The 25,220-nt window shown below is 42.1% G+C and overlaps 1 protein-coding gene across 3 annotated transcripts in view; it reads left to right on the top strand.

Moving 5' to 3' along the window:
- KCNC1 (potassium voltage-gated channel subfamily C member 1) overlaps positions 1–25,220 on the top strand; it is a 129,889-nt gene that overhangs the window by 86,589 nt on the left and 18,080 nt on the right. The window lies entirely within an intron of this gene.

Below are 25,220 nucleotides of genomic sequence, written 5' to 3'. Positions count from 1 at the left end.
GCAGGGATGATCCCTCCAGTTCCCTTGGATTTTTGGAACCACTTTTTTCCTGTTTTTTCCCATGGTCCCAGGATGATCCTGAGGACCACTGGCACTGTGGACACCCATCCTGGCTTCTTCCCTCCTGTCCAGAGGGTAGGAACTGGGCTGGGGGAGTCCAGGGACATCAGGGGTGGGGGGAGCTGGGCTGGCTTCTTCTTCTTTTACTTTTTTGCTGGAGTGCACTCCAGCTCCTTAAAAAAGGGGGGCGCAACAGCATGACATCCCTTTTCTCTTCTGTGACATCACACTTCTGTTTAAATGGCCAGGGACAATCCCGGAAGCAGATATGTCCAGGATCGTCCCCTCGCCTTCCCTCTACACCCTATGATGTAGACATGCCCGAAGTCTGCCTACTGGCATGAGTGATAAAGAAAATTGAAGCCACGTGAAACACCGGCCAGATCTACACCTTGTGTCAAATCGTTATGATTGTGGAATAAAAAGCAGGATATAGCAATCTGACAGCAGCATATGGAATGTGGATTGTGCCCCAACAGTTGTCAGTGCACTTCAATACTGCTATAAAAAAGTAGTGTAAATCTAGCCACCAATTCAAACAACCATCAACAAGCATTACATGGTCAGTCCCTGCACAGATTGAGGTATATCACATTATTTTCTTGAAACAACTGGGAGTCGTTGCTTTTGATTTCATGTTGCACTACCAAGTTAAGTTGCTGAGCTTGCTCTAGAGTTCACATATACCCTAGCTTAGTATTTAAATTGTGGTAAATCTGCATGAACACTGGTATATTTTCCCATTGGCATAAGGAAGTAGCATGAAGAGGTCGAAATAGAATTCTAAGCGAGAAAGGATTGCTGTTGTCTTGCTCTGTCTCATGAAGGGAGCTACAAGTTCAGCAATCTCAAATAACACAAGCAGGGCCAAATGCAATGCCTTTTAATATAGATACAACTTCATCTGATGTAATGGATGTATTTTTCTATGTGTAGATTCTCACTTTAATCGTAAAACTCATCTAGGACCACAATTGATTGCAATGATGCTCAGTTGTCATTGTTTTGGGGGGTTTCCTCTAAAGGCAGTGAATCTGCTTAACTGATAGAAAAGAATACTAAAGAAAGGGCATGACCATGTTTTTTAGATATTCAATGGATGGTGGAGAAGTGAGGGAAACAATTCTTCACTTTGTCTATTGAGTATAGGACAGGTAGCAATAGGTGTAATTTAAAGAAAGGGTTTTTATGTTTTCTCATTCAGTAGAATATTCATGTGGCAGTGAATTCCCTGCCACATGAATATTCTACTGAGAGGACTGTACCACCTTGGAAATATTTGGAGCAGTATAGGTGCTTCTATTGATGTCCCTTTCAGCCTTGGAAAACGTTACAGATAATGTTAAAAACAAACAAACAAACACCAATATTTACTGACCTGCAGTAAGTGCAATTTAGCCCCAGTGACTTTGTCAGTGCCAAAAAATATATATAAAAAATAAAAACCACACAAGCGCTGTAGCCAAATCTGCACAATGAAAATGCAGGTGCTCCTTGCAGATTGCTTCAAGGACCACAACAAGCAACTAAAAACATTTTAATCTGCACACTGCAAGGAACAGACAGATAGCATACATGGTAAGCGGTCAAATAGATGCCCTTTCTTCTGACACAGAGCTCCATCACACCAGCGATTTATCGCACATTTGCCATGCCTGGTATGTGGTTTTGCAGCCCATTACTCACACGATGTCATCCCTGTCCTGCGCTCATCTCGCCTCTTCCCCTCCATGTTTCGATTATTTTCGGAGTGGGAAAAGTCTGGATTATTTTCCCCAAGCGACTTTAATGCGCTCTTCAGCCGTTGTCTTGCTGTTTCCTTTGTTGGGGGCATGTGCTTTGAATGGAATCTTGCTGACAAAAGGGGAGGGAGGGGCAGTTCTCCTCCTCCAGCACTCTGTGTGGAAGTTGGAGTGAATGGGCTTTTTACTGCTCCAACCCCACCCTCCTTGCCTTCAGCTCCCTCCTTTTTAAAGATAAAGAGATGAAACTTGGCAATTTAAGAGCCCTTAAGTAGAGCTTTTGGCATGCCAAGTTTGAATCACATCAATTCATCCCTTGGTTTTTTAGGATTGTTTTTAAATCCCCCCGCCTTAAACCCTTTTCCTGATAGTCCACCAGTGCAAAAGTCCACCTGTCTGCAATTGTGAAGGATCAATTTTTCTTTAATTTCATCATGTGAAGCTGTGCATCTCCAGTTCATAGAATCATAGAATAGCAGAGTTGGAAGGGGCCTACAAGGCCATCGAGTCCAACCCCCTGCTCAATGCAGGAATCCACCCTAAAGCATGGTTGTCCAGCTGGACAACAGATGGTTGTCCAATTCATAAAACAGAGACCTGCTGGTTCCCTTACTCAAGAGTAAATCCCATTGATTTCAACTGCATTTACATCCAAGTCATACTAAAATGCCATGCATGCTTACCTTTGAGTAAACCCCATTGAACAGACAGACTTCTGAGTAAACACATATAGATCTGACTTTTAATAGTGTGGTCACTCAGAAGCTTAAAGTCTAAAACAGCAAACTTTAAAGAAGTGCTCTGCACCCCTATGCTTAATTCCGAGGTCTTACTTCTGTTTACTCAGATATGAAAGTGCCCAGTGCTCAACTCGCTAACGAAATGGAGGGGGAAACCACAGATGAAAACCAAATTTTAAAAAAGTATGTGTGATGGAGCTCACAGTGTGGTGTAACCAACATGACAGACTGTGTAGCTTAGTGAATAGAGTATTACACTTGAGTCATAGAACCCCAGGTTCAAATCCCCATTTAGTCATGAAACTCTTTGGGTGGCTGCAGCCTTCAGCATTCAACCTAAAAGGGTTGTGAGAATGAACTAGGATGGCATCTTATGGTGCTCAGAGAAAGTGTGGCATACAAGTGCCTTCCATTCATGTTTTCTTACTAAAAGCCAATATAAATGAAACTATAAAACACAACATGTGCACAGAATTAGTTTTGGGTTGTTGTTTTTTAGCATTATCAGTCCACAGTGATGCTTCATGTGAAATGTTCCACATTCTTGTTTAGCACACAAGCCAATCATGTTTGAGTCCACATGGGGGATCACTTGTTCAACATCTACTGTGAACCAGTGACTGTTAAAAATGATTGAAAAGTTCCCGGTTGGACTATGACTGAGCTGAATAGCTCCCTACTGAGCTATAACAGTGCTTAGGATGACGTATATAACAGTCACAAAGAATACAATTACTCTCAAAACACACAATTCACTAGGATGCCAGGTTTACATGAGTCTTCCTTTGGATGGAGTTCTACAGATAAAGGGTGTACATTTGAAAATACTGTACACTGAAACATCATTCATTTAATTCTTTGGACCAGTACAATTCAGAGCACCGTCTCCTTCACAACCCCCAGTTTCTTTCCAGACAAGTCCATTAAACATGTGGCCCAACTGTCTTTTCCTTTGAGTTGAAGACTATTTATTTATTTACATATTAATAGAATGCTATTCTGCCCATCAGGGCCTGCAAAACAATGTACAATTTAAAACAGTCATACAATAAAACCAATAAAATCAACAAACCACTAAAGCAAAATAAAAGTAGAAATGAAGCCTGTCCTGATGGCTCTGTGTTACCTATGTGTACCAGTTCCTGGGGAACATGGGCAGCAGGGTGCTGTTGCACTCTTGTCCTGCCTGTGGTTTTCCCATTGACAAGTGTTTGGCCACTGTGTGAACAGAGTCCTGGATTAGATGGTCCCTTGGTCTGATCTAGCAGGGCTCTTATGTTCTTAACATTCTTTAAAACAGCCCCCAAAGCAACATTAACATCCATCAGAGGCCCGTTGAAGCAGTGTCTATGTAAAACTCTATCATGATAGAGCCAAGATGACCTAAATGGTGGGAGGTATTCCACAGCTGGGGTGCTGCTACAGAAAAGGCCCTGCTTCATGTTCCTACCAACCTCACCTCTCTTGGTGTTAGGATACACAACAGGTTGCTTGATGAATGTTGCAAATAATGGGCAGGCTCATACAGGAGGAGGCAGTCCTTCAGATATCCTGTGACCCCAAGCTGTTTCCAAACCCTTGCATTGGGTTTGGAAATAAATTGGAAAGCAGCTTTATTTGTTCAAGACTTGATGTAGCTTCCAAACACTTTTCAAGGGAAGCCCTAGAAATAAGTCCTACAATTCCCAGCATGCCCCAGACAGCCATGTTGGTTGGGCAATGCTGGGAGTTGGTGGGAACTTTTTCTGTCTAAACCTGCATAGGATTGTGCCCTAAATGTAAGTTAATTAAGGCATGGATTACTGTGGCTAAATCTGCCTTCTCCAGAAAGGGATCAACTGGCACAACAGTCAAAGCTGGACACCTGGCCCTCCAGGAGCACCCCCAAGCTGAAAATCTGGCCCTTCAGAGGGAGTGCAACCAGCAGAACCTCCATCTTGTCCAGGACAAGAGTGAATACTGCCTGGTACAGTGGGTCATCTCTCTCGCTCTCTCCTTTTTTGTCTGTGTCCATTAAACCCGGAAGACTCGGACAGAGATGGACCCACTGTGTTTTGTGTTTAGGGTACTCACCGCCAAGTTTGAGTTAGGGACACTCACTGCATTGATCTATGGCTACAGCTGCCTGCAATTCATTCTGTAATATGGGGAAGCAGCCGTTTGTGTTCAGCCAAGCCACTCTTCTCAATACAACATAGCTGTATATCTGGTGGGAAATGACAAGAAGAGTGAGGCAAATCTGTAAAATGCTAGAAACAAGAACATCTTGTACTTGGGTTGCTCATCAAGGAGGTTGGAAGGCAGACAAACTGTCAGACTAATTAGATTTCTCAAAACAAAACAAAAACATACTCAGAAGTTGCAATCCTTATAAGAATTGATCAACTTGCAGATATGGTAGGAATGCTTCTTTTCTTTTCTTTTTTAGAGCCTTTTGGTGTGCATGCATAAAAACACCATCCAGGGGGATTTTTATATATTTTTTGACATTAAAATTGTTCAGAATCTTGAAATATTTTAAGGGGTGTTTTCTCCCATTCTTTATTGACATCTGAAAACATCCCAGAGCTTAGCATCAAATCTGCAAGATTTCAGGGCTGAGCCCAGCTACGTGTTGCCATGGAAATCCTCATTGCCTGTTTCCCTTTGCTCTGAAGAAGCCTCCCCCCTCTTCCCTCCATGCTTTTTCATAAAAGATAATTGATTTCCTTCCACCCTCTTTTCAATCTGAGGGATGGCTTTAACACCCCCAACCATGTCTGTACTTAACAGCACTCTTGCACCCACCCACACAGAACTCCCTACTTAATAGTGAGAGCCTGGCCCTCACAGTTAGTAAGCGGCACATGATCAATCGGCCGCCTCCATCCATTTAACAGTCATCTGCACTAAGGATATGGTTTATATACCGAAGCCAGTTTGGTGGGTGTGTATGGGCTGGGGGTGCGTTCCACGTCCAGTCGTAATCATGCTCCCTGGCACAGCTGTCTGAAGGTGGGGGTGAATTACACAATATTTGTGACCCAATACCAGATGAGCATTGTGCAGAACATCTTAATGAAGCGGATTTTATAGTAGCCTTTCGCAACCTGGTATCTTTCGGTTGTGTTGGACTGCAACTCCCCCCATTGGGCTTTTGGGAATGACAGAAGTTGCATTCCAACACAACTGGAGGGCACCAGGTTGGGGAAGGCTGTTTTTAAACCATTTATCAGTCAGCTGTCAAATAGGGTTCACGAATGAGGAACTCTGTATCACCAGTTTCCACCCCAGAGATGCAGTAAGACGTTTTGATGCAGAATCAATGGATACATCCTAGACACACACACCCATCATGTAGCGAGGACATGATTACAGCAGTGTGTCTATAGACTGTTGGTGTGCTTTGTGGTTTTCTTGATCAGAGCTATTGACTGCAAACACAGAGCAAGGTGGATGAAACAAATTACTTGTTTGCATGTTGTGGCGCATCTTATTCAGTACAGCTATAAATGCATTAAGTTTTAAAACAAAATCAATTATAACTTTATTTTGACCAATTTACCATTATCTAACTGACCACATATAGATTGTTTGAGATGGAATTCATTTAATATTGTATGGATTTGAATCATTAACACATTTTTAGAAAAATACGTGCTTTTTGCCATGCTAGGACAAGGATGTAGATCTCCAGGCTCATTTGATAGTGGATTCTCTTTAGGATTTTGCATAAGAGTCTGATTCAGTACCAAAATTATATTATCCTGTAGAAAGTCAAGGAATCTTGAATTCACACCCTTTTTGCTGAAAGTGGCATGAATAATTCATATGTATGAATTATACAGCGTATTGGCAATTTTAATAGGCAGTAAATTGTTCCTGTGATTTATGGATTTGGGTAGCTAAAAATAGTTGAACAATTTCTAAGACACCTTCTCAAATCAACAGAACATGAGTAGGTTTGTCTGACTTTGCAGCAAACAGTATTACCCCCCAGTTGCCTTGGTAACTGAAGGAAACTCAGTTGCCTTGGATACAGCTTTCAAAAACAAAACAAAAATAGAGGGATAGCCATGTTAATCTGCAGCAGCAAAAATGAGTCTTGCAGCACTGAAAAGCCTTTCTGATTTGTTGCAGCACAAGCTTTTGTGGACTAGAAACCTTCACATCAGATGCATCCGACAAACTCTAGCCTAAAAAAGCTCATCCCAAAACCAGTGTGTTGGTCTATAAGATGCCTTAAAAACATTTCGTAAAAGGGGGTTTACAAGAACAAACAAAGATCTCTTTTATGGAAGTTTAACTGGATGATGCTGTTATGTAATCTGACTAACCCAGTGCTGTCACTCTAATCTTTTCTCACAAGTTACATGGCAGCAGAAATAGTTTTGTGTGGCCAGATCTACACCAAGCAGGATATAACACTTTGAAAGTGTTTTGAAAACAGTATGTGGAATGTGTCATGGAGACCAATACTTGTCAATACCATTATAAAGCAGCAGTGCAGATACTGCCTTAGTCTATACTTCATGGAGGATTAGGCTATGACTAATTCCTGGAGGAGAAGGCAATCAATGGCTACTAATCCTGATGGTTGTATGTTACCTCCATTAACAGAGGCAGTATGCTTAGGTACACCAGCTGCTGAGGAACATGGTGGGAGGGGTGCTATTGTACTCATGTCCTGCTTGTGGGTTTCCCATGGGCAGCTGGTAGGCCAGTGTGTGAACAGAATGCTGGATTAGATGGCCCTTGGTCTGATCCAACACAGCTTTTCTTATGTTCTGTCCTTTGGAGCTCACTATAAAAGCCTCTATTATAACACCCTTTGTTTTAAATACTTTCATACTCTAGTCACACACACACCCCTCTCTTTCTGCAAGATTGCACACAGAGTTGTCTTCCTTCAGGACGATACTGCCGACTGGGTTTTTCTCATCATTATCAAGGTTTCATTTGCCAGGCAGCTCCATTGGTGTTGCTATTGATTTCTTGGCTTCTGCTTTCCCAATCAATGGCTGGAATCCTGAGTTTGTTCTGGCTGGCAAGAATTTGTCCTGAGCAGAGTTTGGCTCATGGCATCCTCCTGTCAGCAGAAAGGAAGGATGATGACAATTCCACCTTCCTCCTGCTGCCCCTTGTGTCACTCACAAATCTGCAGAGAGCAGGGATGGAGGGAACTCTGGAACAAGGTGTGGGGCTGCAGAAGAAGGGTGTAATCAACAAAAAATGCCCTCCCGCTTCCCCCAGTGGATCTTCTACAGTCTCGGTCCTGTCTGAAGAAAGTCCTCTGTCCTTCAGTTCATGATATGCTAGATAGAATGCAATCCAATTTCAGCAGGGATACACTGACCAATCACATTCCTTGCCCATAGACATATATTGTCCTAATGGTGAGGCTGCACATACTTAGGTATGGTTGAATATGGACTAAAACTTCCTTGGTTGCTTTTCCTCAATACTAGATTTGTTCCCAAGGGCTGTGCGTGTCTTTCTGGGGCTTTTTTTTAAAATAAAAGGTGAAGATATTTCATAGAATACTAGAGTTGGAAGGGGCCTAAATACTGGTTGAAAAGCCACTAAATGGTTAATGTATGTAGGGAGATGGGGTGTTGGTTTCACTCTTTCCACTTCCTTTGCCCACTTAGTTGTAATGAGAAAATGCTTGCTTATAGAATCATAAAATAGTAGAGTTGGAAGGGGCCTATAAAGCCATCGAGTCCAACCCCTTGCTCAGGGCTTCATCACACCAGCATTTTATCACACTCTCCTCATGCCTAGTTTGCTGTTTTGCAGTATGGTACTCACCTGACATCGTGCCTGGTACTCACCTGACATCGTGCCTATCTTGCAGTCACCCTGCCTCTTCCCCTCTATTTTTTGTGTTTTCCTGGAGTGGAGAAAGCCCAATTTATTTCCTCCATGCAGAATTAAAGCACTTCCACCCCCACGTATTGCCATTCTCACACCATGTCCTTTGTTGGGGGCATGTGTTTTAAAGGGAGATCTTGCTGAAGAAAGAGGAGGGCAGGGCGGTTCTCCTTCTACAACATGCTGGCTTGTGCTGAGTCAGTTGAATGGACTTTCGCTGCCTGCAGAAATGGCACCCAGCCAATGAAACATTGTAAAGCTAGACAATAGGGGTGTGCAGGTCTTCACTGCCACAAAATTACAGTCAATGGGAATAAACCAAAATGGTGATAGCTCCCTCATTTTTAAAGATAAAGAGATGAAACTTGGCACTATAGTAGCTCTTAGGTAGGGCTTTAGGAATGCCAAGTTTGAACAAGAACCTTCATACATTGATTTTCTTACAAATTTTTAATTCACCCCTCAAAACAATCACCCATATCAACACACATACACCTCTGATTCTGTGTTAATCCACCCCTGCACATTTATGGAGTATAAAAGCTCCCTCCATAAATGCACAGGGGTGGATTAACACAGAATCAGAGGTGTGTGTGTGTGTTTATGTGGGGAATGATTTGAAGGGAAAGACTTTACAAATTCATAAAAAATCAACAGATTAAGAGATCTTGTTCAAACATGGCAAGCCTAAAGCCCTAGTTAAGATCTATAATGGTGCCAAGTTTCATCTCTTTATCATTAAAAATGAAGGAGCTGTAAGCATTTTGGTTACATCCATCACATTGGCTGATGAGTTTGGGATTTTCCATGGTTACCTATAAAGCTGATGATTGTTTCATTGGGACTTTGACTGGGAAGAATGGGTGCAATGATCCTATGTTGTTAAGTGTTATTAATTGGGATTGGGAGATGGGGGATAAAATAACTGGGGTGTAGAGCGTGAAAATGGGCAACGTGCTGAGATCTGTAAATGCTGAAGAAGGGGTGGGGGCAGCCTTGGTGATGCTTTTCCAACAAGGCATGGGGGAGTGTGTGAAAGTTTGGAAGCTGGCTTGGCATTAAGAAAAGCGGTGGTGAAGAAAGTCACCTGTGTGTTGTCAGGAGGACTCCGCATGTGGCTTATACTCCTCCTCATTTCCCCCCCCCCCCAGCGCTTCCCAAACACTTTGGGGACTTCTGCGACATAAGGAAATCCTGCCTGTGGCTCCTTAAACTTTAACCATTGTGATCACTCCAACGTAGGAATGCTCTGTATAAATAAATAAGTTAGGTCCCAAGTAGAGGTGCCCACATCCATCACCCGACAAGAACCAATGAACCGGAGAGGGAAAGAAAAGGGGTGGGGTGGGCACAATAGCAGGAGAGCAAACAAGTGAAAAGAGAGTCCCCTGGTATAGCATTGATCGTGAAAGGGACCAGCTCTTGCCACGCTAATGAAACAGAGGTCAAAATCACGGGTGCATAACAGGGAAAAAAAGTTGCTGTGATGGAGCTCTCAGTGCAGGAATCCACTTTAAAGCATATCTGACAGATGGCTTTCCAGCTGCATCCTGAATGCCTCTAGTGTGGGAGAGCCCACAAGCTCCCTATGTAACTGGTTCCATGGTCATACTGATCTAACAGTCAGGAAGTTTTGCTTGATGTCCAGATGGAATCTGGCTTCCTGTAATTTGAGCCCATTATTCTGTGTCCTGCACTCTGGAATGATCAACAAGAGATCCTGGCCCTCCTCTGTGTGATAACCTTTCAAGTACTTGAAAAGTGCTGTCATGACTCCCCACAGTCTTCTCTTCTCCAGGCTGATCATGCCTAGTTCTTTCAGTCTGTCTTCATAGAGCTTTGTTTCCAGAACCCTGCTCATCCCCTGTGGAGATTACAGTCTAATTTCAACAGTGGGGGAGAAATCAAGCAGAAGGTAGAGAAAGCATTACAGGGAATGAATATGCCGTTACACATACTAAGACTGCAATTGCAGGAGCAGGTCTCATTGAAGTCAATGAGGCTTACTTCTGAGCAGTTAGACAGTAATCCTACACATTACACACTCATCAAGGGGTAATCCCATTGAACATAGTGGAACTTGTTTCTAAATTATGCACTAAAATTTGCTGTGAGATTAGAGTTTTTGTCTATGCAAAAAAAAATAAAGCATGTTTTGATGGGCAAATGTTTTTGCAGCATATCAATAGCTGATCTTGTCATTCTTGTTAACTTGTCTGATTTGTCTTTTCCTTAGAAAATGAGCCATTTAAGATATTGGCATGAGAGAGGCAATAGGGTTATGAATTGGCTGTCTTGAACATTATAAATGATGAATGAGCTCAGGGGAAAATAGTGTGAATTATTCTTCATGACTTGTGGATCTTTCCTGAGTGGGCAGTTAACGTAAGAAGAGCCACGCTGGATCAGACCAAGGGTCCATCTAGTCCAGCACTCTGTTCACACAGTGGCCAACCAGCCATTGGCCAGGGACCAACAAGGCAGGACATGGTGCAACAGGACCCTCTCACCCATGTTCCTCAGCTACTGGTGCACACAGGCTTACTGCCTCGAATAATGGAGATAGCACACAACCATCAGAGCCAGTAGCCATTGATAGCCTTCATCTCCAGGAATTTATCCAACCCCCTTTTAAAGCCATCCAAATTGGTGGCCATCACTACATCTTGTGGTAGTGAGTTCCATAATTTAACTATGTGGTATGTGAAGAGGTACTTCCTTTTATTTGTCCTGCTTCATGGGATGACCCCGGGTTCTAGTATTTTGAGAGCGGGAGAAAAATGTCTCCCTATCCACATTTTCCATACCATGCATAATTCTGTACACTTCTATCATGTCTCCCCTTAGCCTCCTTTTTTTCCAAGCTAAACAATTCCAGCTGATGTAACCTTCATCAGGACTTTGATTTGAGTTCTTAGTTGACTTGTCTGCCTCCTTCTGACATGCCCAAACAACACAATGAGCATCTAACATTACATCACAGTCTAAAGTTTCTAAAAAATATGTGTAACATTTCAGTAGTTTTAAAAAAAGAAGCCAAGAGTTTTTCTTGGTGTCTGAAAATGATTGGAATAGGAAACAACTCAAAGAGATAAAGTGCATAAAATTATACTCAGTCCTGCATACCTGTTACTTCAGTGAAAGGGAAAAATGCAAAAGCATAAGTGCTAAGCCAAAAAGTGAGGGGAGAAGTTGTCAAGGGGTTTAGTTAATATTTAGAAGAGAATCTTAGCACTGCTGCACTTCATAAAATGTAGGGTTGAGTTGCATTTTTATAAAACGGCACCACTTTTATCTTTGCAGTAGATAAGAAGACCTCAAGAATGGGATGTGTTAGCTTAATTGTTCAATGAGGGTATCACAGAACCATCTCAGCAGATGATTTTAAATTCAATCCTTTTAATGTCCAAGTAAAGGTCACCAAAAATAACCTGTAGCTGGAAAGAAGCCTAATAGTGCCGTAGGATGTTGGCTTTATAGAAGGTTTTTGTGTAGCAGTGAGAAAGCTGAGCAGAGGAGGCTGTGATGTCAGTGTTGCACATGAAAATAATGCCTGTCTATATTTAGCTCTTAATTCTTGCAGATGAGAGCGTGAGATGCAATAGCTAGAATCCCCCACCCCCCACACACATAGAATAGATTACTAGATCAAGTCAGGAATGTTTGCTTTGAGATCAGGCAAACTCTTTTTGAAAGCTGTACTTTAAACAACTAGAATAAAATCCACATCCTATGCATACAATAACGTATACCACCATAGTGCTCTTGATAGGATTGGTTATTTGAGAGGGAACCACCCAGGATTTGCCCGGTGCTCTTAGCACTTTGGAGGTTTGAATTATTTTTAACTCAGTTACTTGCGACTCAGAATATTAATGTTAGTCATACTGTATAAATGTACCGTGATCATATTTATATTGTTTTTCCATAACTGCAACTATGTTATACAAGTTACGGTAATACTAATGGTCATACAAATAAGAACACCACCATGTTTCTTTGGACACTGATTTTAGTCCACCTCTGGTGGTCTTTCTTTCTTTCTCTTGCATTTCTATTTCAAAGATACTTGTTTATGTTTCCTTAATAAGTACAACTTGTATTTAAATACAACCAGTACAACTTGTCCCAGAGGAAAAATAAATCAAAGTAATGTCTTTGCTGTTGAGAAGGGTGGGATCAGCAGCTATTAAGTGGAACGGAGGGGGAGAAGCTTGTAAAAGCGTTGTAGTGGCAGCATTCATGAGGGAAAAGGTCTAAAACCACAGAATGCAACAAAACCAAACAGACCAAGAAATTAAAATTGCAAGCAAAGCAGGCATGCATCCCCATGGCAACAAAGGAGAGAAAATCCACTATCAAGAGCAACTGGAATAGATGCTGGAAATGGGAAGAACAGAGAATAGGAAGAGAATTTCCAGAAGGAAAGGTAGAAGCAAGCCAAAAGAAACGTCCATGGCTAGACAAACCACAGCATCCATTCATTTTTATACAAGTTTGTGGCCATATGAAACCCGAAATCCTATGAGAACGTAAAGTGAAGCTGAATCAGTGCCCCTATTATCTCTGGATTGATCCCCTGGAATATATTTATACTACAGAATCAAACTGCATTTTCGGACTCATGCAGTCAACCCAAAACCCTGGCCCAAATGAACCAATGAGGCAGAACTACCATGACCTGGAGCTCTCATGACCACTCATCTGCTGAGTTGCATTCTGAGTCCAGCCTTGAAAGGGCTTTCTATCAAGCAGGCTTTCTAATTAAACTCCTACAGAGGTTACCTCTACCTTTGCGTCAATCGCTGTTAGTCACGATGATGAAGTAATCCCTCCAGTATCTGAGACAGAATGCCTCTCAATATCAGGTGGATGAGAATACAAGCAGAAGGGTGTTATTGCCCCTATTAGCTTCGCAGAGGCATCTGGTTGGCCAGCGTGGGAACAGGATGCTGGGCTAGATAGTTGTTTGGCCTGATCCAGCTGAACTATTCTTACATTCTTAGAATCACCTGTTCTTAATTGTAACCATTTTCAATGATAAATCTCTACCTATAAAGCTGAAAGTAAGTGTGTGGGATGTATGTACGGAAATGTTTACCCACTTCCAGATGAGTTACAAACTTGAAGTTTGGCACACTGATAGATCTGGCTGTAAAATGTACCAGAAAAATCTAAAAACACAAAATTTTCGGTTTTAAGCATTTTTAAAGAATTTAATTTTTAAAAACCTAGGCTTAGACCTTCAACTCCCTGAATCCCTTGGGTGGAAGGCCAGACTTACTGGCCTTTGGTGGCCATTGTGAGTGCACAAGAAGGTGGCCACTGGGTGCCTTTCACAACCCAGACTCCTAAGGTTGGTCTTGAGCAGTCAACGCAATTCCATATAAAAAGAAACAACCCACATAAATGGCCTGCATCCATTTGTAATGCCATGCATGTTTTAAAAACATAATGAGCTACAACAGTGCAACTTTGAAAGGCCAAACTCTGAACATGATCAAAGGTATACCATCCTGATATCACTGTTTTCTCAGAATCTGGGGGAAGAATGCACATGGCCTTCACCCTTGGGAGGGTGCATGCCCAGAAACAGGCCCAACAAAGGGGGTCAAGTTCCTGGCCCAGCCCTAGCCCTTCAGTACAGGATTCTGATGCAGCACTTGGTGGGTGAGAAGCACAGTCCAAGGCAGTCCCAGCAGGACTTGGCTGGAGCTGGGCACCTCGACTGCCAGCTACTTACCTGCCCTCCTCAGCAATGCTACTTCTCAACGCTCTATCAAGGAGCAGCATCTCCTTGAGGGAAGTGCCTCTTAGAGGATGTGGGCACCTATGGGCTGCCAAAGGCAGGCTGGGAGATGTAGTACTGGCACATAGAGTGGCTGATTTAAAATAAAGCATGGGTTGGCAAACCACGTCACTATCTCTCAATCCTAACTCCGCTCCCACTTTCCTGACCTCTTGCTATCTGTCTTTGTTCTTCTATCTGACTTTCTCCAACTGCCACTAACCCTGCCCACCATTCCATTCTAACCTCAGCTATCAGTCATTCCTCCATTCAGTCGTCTGTTTCAATGGGATAGTCAGGCTTTGACATAAAAACATAAACTTTATCCAGTAATTCCTGCATCTGTCTTGGAATGTTGTGTTTTACTTACAAAAGGGGGGGAGGATGCAGCATAAAAAATCTAATCAAGTTAAAAGGCCTTGGAAAATATGCTCTTAAACTGCATGCCTACACTCCTAGGGATGTGTGAATCAGCAAAATTCAAGCTCACCAAATTTCTCCAAATTCAATTTCAAAGCTTGTTCCAACTCAAGTCCATATCAGATTGTGAGGTTTCTTTCAAGAGGGAATTTTCAAAATTCAAGAGGGAATTTTCTTCCAACTCCGCATGACTATATTGTCCATTGAAGGAACAGACTTTCTTTAGAGGTCTTTCTTTCCTGGAAATATCTTCCTTGGAGACATCTTTCTGCAATATGACTGCAGTTTGACCTGGGTTGTGTCGGTTTGTCTGTAAAAGATGTGTGTCTGAAACAAGTGTCCATCATTTATTTTTAAATGCTAAGGTATGTTTGATCTCTAAAATGAGGCAATTTTGTTCCTGTACCCCTATTTATTATAACTCCCCAACTTGATTTGAGATGCTGGAAGTGGCATGATAGTAATCTTCAGTTGTGAACAGTATTTGGTCTAAGTACCACTTACAAACCACATACCACTAAATTTTCACACAATGCTAGTGAAGACTATATTCCCCATCAACTGCATCATAATGTTAGCACGTGAAATCTTAGCTGTTATCTTTTATAAGCAAAGAACTCAGAGAGAAAATGTAAACATTATATCTGGTGGACTATTCATTCATTCATTCACACACTTCTCATCTGAATGTTCTTCCCCAAGGGCACTGCCAGATACTGCATGGTGTGCAATACATCCTACTTTTCAACATTACATAATCATGTCTATTAGTTTCTATAGGAGCAAGAAAACAATCTCTTATCCTCCAGAGCAAGCTTTGTCTATCTGTAAGCTTACTACGTGGTTATATCTTCCAGCTGAGTAACATAAATGTGAACAGCTCTGTGACTGAAATAACTGTGTTCACTGAAGTAAACTATTCCATTGATTGCCATAATGTCAGTTCACAGCATCAGCAACAAGAAACAGAAGGAAAGAGAAGTAGAAGGCTGATTGCTACTTGCATGCAACCTTTTTTGTAGAAGAGGATGCAACTTGAACTCACAGAAGACTTTAATACCCATAAAATTCACACATTCAAGGATAAAGCACAAACTTGTGGGCAGTTGGAATAAGTCTGTCTTAATTTTGCTGTGCTTTGAACCTGAAATGTTCAAGCATTATAAGATGGTCTTTCAAAATCATAAAATTGACCTTTCAACAACTTAAAACTGTTCATGGGGCAGATTTGATCTATGGGTGGCCAGTTGCCTATTGCTGCTATTAGATGTGTTTGTCATCTGAAACCACTGGGTCAAGGAACTACATTCGAGCAAACAAGTCATGAGCTCGTATTTCCAAATATTACACATGCACACACAATGTAAGAATTAGCATCAGTCATTGCTATTCACTTGCAAATGGATACCAGTTCTTGTACAAAGTAAGCAGCTGCCCATAGTAAACCAGTATTGGCACACAATGACTGTACTGCATTATAAAAGCAGCCAATGAAATTCTGAGCATCGACAACACTCATCATTCTATTTCTTAATAAAGGTCACTTAGCTGCAGAGACTGAATAAACAAGGACCATCTGGAAAAATAATTATCCAAACAGCATCTTGATTAAAATCAAGGAGATATTTTAGGTGTAAAAAGAGCAAGCCAAGAGCTATTCAGTGGTAGAGCACATGCATTGTGCGCAGATGGTCCCAGGTTCAGTCCTTGGCATCTCCAGGTAGGACTAGAAAAAAACAGTGGAGGCTGGTGGAGACTGATTTCGGTGGGGCTGTGAATCCATTCCGGGTTTCAGCCAGAACTCAAAAGGAGCTGTTCAAGGTGCTGAACCCTGTCACAAAATCATTTCAATACCTTGAATAGCTCCTTTCAACTTCTGGCTAGTTCTGACTGAAACCAAGAATGGATTCACAACAAAGTCACCAGCCTCCATCGGAAATGACTCCTGCAGAGCCACTGCTAATACTGAGCTAGATAGACCAGTAGTCTGACATGATATAAGACAGGCAGGATCTACACTACTGCTTTGAAGCGCTTTATAACAGTTATAAAGCGCTTTAACTGCTTTAAAGCACTATAAAACTGCTGTAAAGCGCTTTAAAGCAGTAGTGTAGTTTCCAATCTTCATTACAGCTAAGGCATACTAGAATTTCTGGGTGTTTAAAGTTAGGCACATCCTTGACTATGTAATGAATTAAAGGCATAAGAGACATATTGAATTGCACTGCTGGGTGAATGTATTTCAGTACATACACCTCCATCATCATTGTGATGTTTTGATCTAGCAATTGTGGAAGTTTTTACCACAACCTCAAATGCTGTTCCACATGTTGAGTCGGTTCTCAAACACACTAACATACACTCAGTGGTTGAGTGTAAGTTGTAGATAAACCATATTGTTGAACTTTGGGTAGAGAGTTGTCTGAACCCAGAACATTTTTCTCCAGAGTGGCTTATTTTTCTTAAACAAGCCACAATGAGACTCGTGGTTTGTTCTTGGGTTGTTCAGAATGGTTCAGGCCACCCTGTGGAAAAAGTCCTGGATTCAGACAACACATTCCATGGTTCAACATCCAACAAAAAAGACTATAATGGCTGGCCACGGGTGGGCTGAGCCCCATATGGCCCAAAACATAAACGAAACGAACTGGGTTCAGCTTGAACTCTCCAAAATGGTACAAAAGCAGAGTGTATAGTGGAAGAATAAGAAGGGGGGAAACTAATTCTCCTCTGGAGGAAGGGGCAAACTCTCAAGAAAAACACCTGAAGGAGAAAAGTCCTCTCTGACTGACTAAAAGAACTCCATCTTAAAGGCTTGGTTTGGGTGAGCGCCATTTCCCAAGACCAAAAGAAAAAAATGGGGAATGTATATGACATTGTTGGGGTTTTGTTTTCCCTCATTGGGTGTTCAGTGCAAAACGGTGCATAGTGCAAGAAAAGGTCAAGTGCATATTTGGGTGTGGGTTCCTAACTTTAATGGGTTCTACTCGGTGGCTGTGCATCCCTGATGCCGTTTCTCAGTGGGGTTGCCTGGACATCATGCATTGTGCTTTTCCTCATTAGAGCTCTAGACAAGCCAATCAATATGAGCTCTGTGAAGCTTGATTGCATTAGAAATCAAGAGGGGAGATGGGCATGGGCACAGCCCAGAGGTCCCACACCTATTGAATGGAAGCTGAGAGCCCATCCTCCTGCCTATACCATCAGCAGGAAGAGAGAGTGTGCTGTGACTTACTTTGCCTTGGTGATTAAGGGTGCAATCCTATAAATTGCGCCCTTGATGATCAGAATCCCCTGAACTCGGAAGCTTCCAATTATCCAGTGCAGGGTGGAAGGAGCAGCAGAGGCAGTCTTCACCTCCCATCCTCCCACCCTATATTTTTCAATGGACAGGCTTTTTTGCCCATCGAATGAACATAAAAGGAGCCATGCTGGATCAAGGGTCCATCTAGTCCAGTATTCTGTTCACATTGTGGACAACAAGCTATCGACCAGAATTCTACAAGCAGGACATAAGCACAACTTTACCCTCTTGCCCATGTTCCATAGCAACTGGTGTACAAAGGCATACTACCTCTGCTACTGGAAGTAGCATATAACCATCAGCCTTCTCCTCCAGGAATTTATCTAACCCCTTTTAAAGAAATCCAAATTGGTGGCCATCACTACATCTTGTGTTAGCAAATTCCAGAGTTTAATTATGCATCTTGCAATTGTGCTTCGGAAGGGGAGGGAAAGAGGCTAGAAGATAGCTTGTACCCTGGCCTCTCAAGTCTCCTCCCCTCCCTGCCCATTTAAATGCTCCCTTTCCCCCCCCTCTCTGAAGTCACTTTTCTGACCTTGGAGGACAGCTGATGTAGTCCTTTCCATGCCAACTGCGACAGGGTGTGGTCAGGGGGGCAGATCTCAGAGTCCCCTTCTGAGATCAGAGTTGTGTTTGGGAATCCCCAGTATCTTATGGCCCTTCAGACAATATCTATGGCTGATAGGATTGCTCCCTAAGCCTCTGCTTAGTCCTTTCATGTGAAACGGAGATTTTGTAGGTAAGGTACTAAGGAAATACTCAAAATGGCAGTGTGGCTGAACCTTCTTGGTAATAACACTGTGTCAAAGCAAGCTTCTGAACATGCCACTTAGATATGCCCATCTATATCCATATGATACAGATGGGCGTTTTCATCTGCATCATGATTGTCAGCTAGCCCAAATGATTGGATGCTAGTTAAACTAGATGGATACTCATCTCTATTTAAATCCCCTAGATAATGGACAAGGCTAAAGGTGGATGAAGGCCAGGGTGTTCAAGCCTTAAGGCTTCTTTAGAGAAGCAACAGAAAATGATTTCTGCCTGGATAAAAATAATACATTTTCATAAAAGTCAAAGTTACTCAAAGCCAAACTACATGTGATGCAGGAGTTCCATAACCAGAGATCTCTCATACATGTAGTTATTTATTTTACTTCAAAGCTGATGGGATGATTTAGTAATGATGCCACCTGTTGTAAACCTCATTCGCAAAGTAAAAAGCAAAAGCGAAACAGAATGAGTGTTTACTAGTCCCACATATTCACTGTCAATGTTAGCACAATAAAAGAAGAGCACACTCTTCTTCAGTGAAGGAAATAAAATCATTTTTACTCATAAGTATTCTTGCATACTCAATGCAGGTGTAGAGTTTCAACACAGTTTGTTCAGTCCATTGTGTTCCATTACACTGGCAGGAGCGAGAGAGCAAACAATGTGCTCCCAACAATAGAGGATGGTCAGAATGAGAGTAAGCCTTTAGGCAGGGTGTTGCTGTTTTATTTGTATATTTTGTACAGCACCAAGTACATTGTTCGTGCTATATAAATAAAATAATAATAATAATAATAATAATAATAATAATAATAATAGGGATGGAGAGGAAGGGGTGGAGCAAAGCAAACACAGGAAACCACACTATAGGCTATAGAGATACTAAGGCTAGCTATGCCCCAATTCCCATGAATTAATTAACTGAAAACTTGCCCCCTTCCTATAACTTGCAGGTGAAGTTGCAATATTCCCAACAGAAGCAACCATGTGGCTGCTAATTGAATTAAGGTTGATTAGGAGGGAGGAGTTATTCCATTCATTCCTTCGCCACAAAAAGCTGATTTAGCTCAATGGTGGCAGGAGAAGAGGTAAAGAATAAGAGAGGAACAAAAACATTGTCCATCTCCCGTTTGTGGAACATGCCCTCTGGGAGAGTCACTGAAGTCCAACCCTAAGAATTGTAAGATTTACTTAACCTGAGTTGGCAGAGAGGCTCAAGACTGCATCACCAAGGAGTAGAGGGTGACTTTAATGCTTAGGGTGACCATATGAAAAGGAGGACAGGGCTCCTGCAATCTTTAACTGTTGTGATGAAGAGGGAATTTCACCAGATGCTATATGCATATAAATGACACCTGCTAAAATTTCCTTTTCTCTAGAACTGTTAAAGATATAGAAGCCCTGCCCTCCTTTTCACATGGTCAGTATACTTTAATGCTATTTTAATTGCTTGGAGTGTTATTCTGTTTTGCTGGTTGAGTGGACTGAATGAATGAATGAATGAATGAATGAATAACAGAGGAAGGGGAAAGGAAACAATGCATTCTGAAAAAGAGAAGGGCTGCAAGCAAAAAGGGTATCTTAGTGCAATCCTATACATGTAACTCAGAAGTAGACCCATTGTAAGTGTACATAAGATTGCAGCCTCAGTGGATTTTGACATACCCAAGGAAATGGAAATTGGATTCAAGAAAAAGAGAGCCCACCATGAGCTGCATATGCCCAGCTCCTTAAGAACATCAAGACCAAGGGCTTTTACTGTCTTTGCCATTAACTGCCCTTTCCCTTTAGTCAGAAGAGATTCTTTGCTGCTAGACCTCTGGGGTTATAGCATCTTATTCAACAACATGCTATAACACCCCAATGAGCTACTTTTCGGGCCTTTGTGAGCATCCTGGAGGAAGGTCATCAGAGGATGAGGTATTTTAATAGTTTGTTCTTCCAATCAGATCAGAGGATGATATAAAAGGGGCAATGATATACTTCACTAACAGGGGAAGCAGGAGCCTCGCTTTCTGCTTCTCCAAAAATAGCACAATTGAACTATCTGCATTACAATTTGCTGCCAGCTGTAATTGGAGATTATGCATGCATATCAACTCTCCGTTCAAAACATCACATTTTGCATTATTTATCTGGGAATGCAAATCCATGTTTTTAACATTCTTCCCTGCTTGCCCACTGCAATTTTTGAGAATCTGATATGGACTGTTGTTGTAAAGCATATGAGAAGGGACAGCAAGTAACTCCACTGCTGTTAGTAGCCCTTAGGTGCATGTGACAAACATCAGGCCTGTCCCAAGATGTTCATCACATGCTGTCACCTGAGGCAAAGGACAAGATGGTGCTCTGTCCATTCTACCTACAGAAGCTGGCCACAATGGCAGTTGACTCAAACTCCAATACTGGTGATGGGACAGCATCCTCTGCCTCAACAGACAGCAGCAGGTGGCTTAGGGAGTATAGGGCAGATTGAGTGGCTCTGTCTAAAACAGAAGGGAACAGCCAGGGAGTTGCCACCAGTACCCCCTCTAGACCACTGAGTAGCTGCCACTTGAGATAACTGCTTTGCTCTGCCTAATGACAGGGCTGGCCCTGCTCAACATCATTTCAGAGAAACGTCGAGTCTGTCATGTTGAGATTGCCCCAAAATTCTATTCAGGGTCATGTATCAAAGACAAACAGGTTCTATAGAACAGGTTTGACTAAGGACTGGTTTCAAGTTCATCACTTGCTGGCTACAACACAAAGTGATAATCTGCATGTGTGAATGGCCCATCATGGATTTAACACCCCAGATCTCACAACAACTTAACTGCAATCCTTTTCATATGTTTAGCTGTGAGTGAATCATCAATTCTAGAATATTCAAGCACAGAAAATTCGAGTGATTTTACTCGCATATCAATGCAGCTTTCAACTTAGAAGAAGTATAAGGGCTGTTGGATGTATAGGGGGCAGGGAGGTCAGCAAGAGAAAGGATGAGGATGCCTCCACTGCGCTCCTGCGATCCCATCACTGCACCAGGGGTTCCAAGTTTGTGCAGTCTTAGCAAAGATTGAAGGAGTAGTGACCTGGGTGTTATTTTACTATTATTAAGATATTATTTATATTGCATTAAGTTTTACTAACTGTTTAATCGTAATGAGGTCAAAATTAAGGTAATGTCATTCTTTTAAGATCATGAACAGAAAGGGACATTTCTGGTCCCATGCTGTCCTTGCGATACATTGCTAGCAAGTGTTGCAATAGTTCTGAGCATCCTGTCAAAACCCATTTCTTTCTTTTTCAGTCTAGAAAACCATACTGTCTAATGACTTTTATTGTGCAGGGAGGTCAGACTAAAAGTTTCCAGGCAGCTACTGCTACAGGAGCTGTTGCTCCTCCACACTGTATGTCTGTGGTGGGAGGGGTGGGGGGGAGGAGGCAGCAGAAATTGTACACATGATAAGCAAGAGAAAAGCTTCCTTTGCAAAACATCTTCTGAACACACAACAAAGTCTTTATAAAAGAAACACACACACAGACGCACACACTATGCTCTTTTGGCTTTTTTTAATGTTTCATGGAACAGGAGTGCTCCGTTTAGAAATGGTCATTCTCTCAGAGGTAAGAATTGCCTCAGACATAAAACGTGGGGCTGATTCAGATGCTTCCATAAGCTCTGCGCATGTGTGTACATGTGATTGTGTATCGGAAAGTGTGTGACATCAGAGCCGTGCTGGATCAGACCAACAGTCCATCTAGTCCAGCGTTCTGCTCCCATAGTGGCCAACTAGCTTCCTATGTGAAACATACAAGTAGGATATGAGTCCATTAGTTCTTTCATGCTCATGTCTCCCAGCCACTGGTGTACATAAGCAATGCCCTCTGATACTCCAGGTAGCATATAGCCATCCTTATCCTTACGGAGGATAAGGCTATCAAGTAGCCATTGATAGCCTTATCCTCCATGGATTAGCCCAATCCTATTTTAAAACCATCCACATTGGTAACCATATGTCTGTGTGTGCATACGAGTATATGTGTGTGTGTATACACACAGAGAGAGAGAGACACGAGATGAACATGATTTACCCATTGGGAACACATACATCCAGCTCACAGGCAGATTTGGAATTCCAAAAAGGTTGGGAGGATTTTATAGAGCTGTCCATCAGTCAGTCTTATGGGAACTTACCCAGAGGACCCCAAAAAGCATGCTTTAAGTGCCTTTTTATCCTCTGCGTGAGCTTCCCATGTGTCTCCTTTTACTACAGGGTGGGACAGATGAAGAGGAATGGCATGCTCAGAACTGTAAAACAAAGGGAACCAAGAACTAGTAGAGTAGTGTAGTGCAGATTATCATTTATTTGCAAGCCAAAAGCCATTAATAAAACCTATACAAAATGTATAACAGGAGTAAAACACTGGAGTAATTAAACAGATGAAAAGAGCTGAATGGTAGTGTAGTGTCGTGTCCATCATGGACTCCACTCATTAAGCAGCCCTCCAAGAATCTAGCTCATGACCACAGACTGATGTGAAACTGTTTGGATGCTGTTAAGCACTATATTCATATTAATCCTGAAATGTAGTAAATTCACATTATCGTTGTCCTTTTTAAATTTCAGTTTTTGTCCACCTTTCCAGTTTATTGTGATGACTTGGAAATGTTAGCTTATCCTCTGTCTATAGTTTCTCTGTTATCCTGTTTTCATGCATGCAAGGAATCTGTATCATCTCCCTGTTAGATGAGATTGCAGTGTTCCCCAAGGTTATCTAGTGAGCATCATAGTTAGGTGGGAGACATGAACAAGGTCTCCACAGCCTAAGCCTCACATTCTATCTATGCTTCCACTCAGCTGAATTGACGATTGATCTTTCACTAGAAAACATTTGTGTTTCACATTTCAAGGTGTCCCCCTGAACCTGGTTCTACATTCTTGGATCATTACTTCTCATTTCAGAGACTAGAAGTTGGAAGGCATACCTAGGGCAAGGAAAAGTGCTGGTCTCATGCATGTTATACTAGCACTGGAGTAAAATATGAGTAATGCTTTTGTCACTAGTGATTATATTGGTACAGGCAGAGGTAGAAAAAGATCGATTTTTAGAAGGCTTTGTGTCCTTGGGAGAGCATTATCACCTTCAGGAGGTTTTGACAGAGCAATAGCACAAAAAAGATTAATTTAGTTCTGAATGCATGCTGTCATATTAATGAGGATAAAGTTAATGGACCAGGTGCCATAGCTGCATGAAGAACTATTGAAGCCCATGAAGATCGGATTCCAGGCCATTTTGGTTTCCCCATCCTCCACCCCATCTTATGAGATAAGAAAAAACAAGACGAGAGAAAGCAAACAGTTCATAACGGAAGAGACTGCAACCCTCTATCCACTTATCAGGAAATAAGCCCCACTGAATAGAATGGGACTTACTCCAGAGTAGACATGTATAGGATTACACCGTTAATAAATATTTCTTCCTGAGATTTGGCCAGCTAGATCTGCTATTAGGGTTGTGGGGGATGTGGGGATGTCTAATAATACATTATAAAATAGTAGCTTTGGCTGTGAGGAAGGACTGACTGACCTTCAATGGAAGCAAGAGCATATGTACTTGGGGCGGTGAAGGGGGGCTTCTAGTGCTTCCATGTCAGTGCATCATCCTAAGCCAGCTGCGTGAAGCAGCGCCTGTGGGGAAAGATGGAATGCAAAACAGGGCATTTTTAATATTTGGAACGTTCCTTCCCTTATGTTGCTTGCATTACTAATGCGTAATCCAGGGATATCCCGTGTGTGTGGTGTGGCTATATGCGATGTTCATAACTGTAGCTTGTGGGTTTCCACCTCTACACAAAAAAATTGCTTAGTGTGAAAGCTCCCGTGAGAAATGTCTGGGCTCTTACCCTGCTACAGCACTGGCCTAGCTCCCAAGTACCTTCACCCACATTTTCTCCGTCTTCCTGCATCTTGTCTCCTCTGCTATTCCAAAAATGAAAGGTAAGCCTTCACTTCATAAGGCAATCAGAAGCTCAGTTCTAGTTCAGCGCCTCTCTTTGTTTTGAAACCCTTCACTCAAGCCCAACTGTGCTGACTTGCCTATTCCTGATGCCACCCTTAATGCATCCTCTTTACCCATGTTATCTTGGCCCATATCCCTTAGATGGGCTTTATGGTGTTAATCATCTCATTTTTCTTCTGCCATTGCTTGTCATTTCATCCTGAGTTTCTCAACCTTCCCTACGTTCCTTACAATTTGGGCTTGGTCAACACTCACAATTAGTCAGGCTCCAGTCTCCAAAAATAAACACAGCACTGTGGCTTATAATAAAATAATTGGACCTTTTAATAAATGGTGTTTTGTCAATAATGAAGCATTGTGGAAAGTTATTCTACAAAGTATTTTATAATGCAGTGAAAAACAGTATAGTTTCCCACCATGCTGAAGGGGCTGTTGGCATAACTAACTATATCCACTGCTGGCAAATACTATCTAACTGTAGTAGGGGTGGAGAATGTGCGGCCCTCCAGAAGTTGTTGGACTGCAACTCCCAT

Source organism: Elgaria multicarinata, chromosome 2 (assembly GCF_023053635.1).
Source record: "Elgaria multicarinata webbii isolate HBS135686 ecotype San Diego chromosome 2, rElgMul1.1.pri, whole genome shotgun sequence".
In the NCBI taxonomy this organism is placed as follows: domain Eukaryota; kingdom Metazoa; phylum Chordata; class Lepidosauria; order Squamata; family Anguidae; genus Elgaria; species Elgaria multicarinata.
The sequence above is the reverse complement of the archived record's forward strand: the minus strand, read 5'-3'. Positions and strand labels throughout refer to the sequence as shown.